Raw genomic sequence first — 2,413 nt, forward strand, 5'->3', positions numbered from 1 at the left:
AAAAAAATAGTTTAACCGCATTTGACCTCCTTTTATTTTTGCCTACAACTGAATATTTGCCATTTACTCATATTTTTCTAGGGTATAAATAATACCTAAGTGTGTGATTTTGAAGCTATGTTCAAAAAGAATAATTTCATTTCAGATATATTTCTGAAAAAAAAAAGGAAAGAAAAGAAAATGTATAGGTCATTGTGTACAACACAACAGGAGAACATTTGATTTACTGCATACCTCTCTCTGGATTATTTTACACAGTGGAAAATGTACGATAGTGTCTGTTTAGCTCTCTTGATTATTTTATGCAATAAAAGGGGTATTTTTCTTTTGATACAAAACTGACAAACTATGGGTAACAACCTCACCAAGGAAAATAAGGTGCTATTTCTATTTACTCTGAAGAGGACAGTATTGAAGAATACTTGTTTTTGTAGTAGAGTTGCTGTGACAGCCTAGATCGTTGTGACTACTTACAATATCTTTTTGGTGTTCAATAAAGGAGAAATGAAGAAATAAAATAGTCATTTTCTTGGAGTTCTATCTAAGCTTTCATTCCCACTGCCAATATAAAGTGTGTTTGTTGGGAGCAATCTTTGATTGGAATGAGACGCTTGGTCCAGTCATAGAAAGATGGATGGCTTAAAGAGTGTTTGCTTCACCAGCTCTCTCAGAACACCAGTAACATGTATTCCTGCTCGTCTTTTGCTGAAACTTCAAAAAGACTTCCTTGTGGCAGTGTAGACTACTATTCCATCGAAAACTTTTAACAAGATCTCAATTGGATCACCATGCATCAGAATTTACATCTAGAATCCTTTTATTTTCCAGTTATAGAAAACAACCATCAATGCAGAATAGCAGGATGATCTGATAATCATTGTAACACAAAGGGAGGAGATGCTGGCTGGTCAGCGTTTAGTTATAGTTTATGTCTGGAATTTTGACATGCAACGTGGCTATCCCTTTGGTGGAAGAAGTGAGAATACATTCTCTTTTATTATTATTATTATTATTTTAGAAAGAAATTTTTGCTATAGGGCATATGTGCTCACTGGAGAAACAGAGACAGAAAGTGAGAAATCACCCCTCCAGGAAGGGTGGCCATGCCTTAATCCCTTATCTTCCATTCTTCTCTTGGAATTTTGGACAAACATGCATGCACATTCAGTATGAGTTTGAAGCTGCCAATTCCGGGACTTGAACTGATGTCCACAATCTGCTGGTCCTGAAAATACATTCTTTTCATGAATATTAGGGGACTTTGAATGATTGGAGGAAAATGGAATTAAAATACAAGTGTATTTTGCAGCAAAAATATTGTGAAATCCATGAAATTTTTCATAACACACATTTTCCATGAAGTTTTTTGAAGATTCCCCACGTGTTTCATTGACCTATTTGTTGCAACTCTTTCAGCCTTTCAATTCTTTTTTTCCTCATGTCTTTATTTTTTAGATTGACACTCTTCGGGGAAACCTTCAAGAGACGCCTGTCTCTTATCAGATAAAGCCTGATGTACCATCTTGTCTGTCACATGGTCCTCTGCATCTCATAGTCCTTTACGATTTGGTTTCTATCACCCTTTTTACCCTCACCCCTTATTGTAAGAGCCTTAAAATCAAGCCATATCAAGTTACTCAGAATTTCCAGGACAGACCGTATTTGTGATCCTTCTCATGTTTATGCATGCTAGTCTCTCTTCTTGGATTGCCTATTTTCAACTTTGTGCTCTTGAAAAACTTCTATTCATCTTTAAATATATAGTTTTAGTGTCACTCTTAATATTACCTTCCCTTCTCTATCCAGAATTAATTTCTTATGTATATTTCCATTATTGTAATTATTGGTTTATTATTTTATCCATCTTTCTTCTCCTGTGTAATTCTGAGATCAGAAATTGTTTCTCACTGATTTTTGAATCCGATGCATAGTACCCAAGTATGCTTTGTGGCACATGCTAGATGCTCACTCAATGTGACTCAATTGCAAAGTATGTAACATTTCACCACATCTCCATGGTGGCTATGTCTCTCCGAGTTAGTAAGCTGTACTAGAAGTCTAATTTAGTATTAATTTAAACAATTTAATTATCTTTCACTTTTGATCTCCTAATTTTTATCATCTCCTTTCATTTTCTCCTATATTATATTAACTACATTACTTTCATAACAATGTCTCCATAGATAGAACTCAGATGTTTTATAATATGCCCTACTAAACAAACCCAAGCTCTAGGAAGCATTGTTAAAAGAGCCTTAGCTGGGACCAGCAGTTAGCTTAGTGGCTTTGTCGCTGGACTCCCATGTAGTCGACCGTGGTTTGAGTCTCATACCCGGTGACTTAAACTCACGCCAGGTGCATGTGCTTGTGTGCCCAAGATCTTGAGAGGGGAATGGAGAAGAAGAGATTGTGG

Source organism: Tupaia chinensis, unplaced genomic scaffold (genome assembly GCF_000334495.1).
Source record: "Tupaia chinensis unplaced genomic scaffold, TupChi_1.0 Scaffold000022_1, whole genome shotgun sequence".
Lineage (NCBI taxonomy): Eukaryota > Metazoa > Chordata > Mammalia > Scandentia > Tupaiidae > Tupaia > Tupaia belangeri.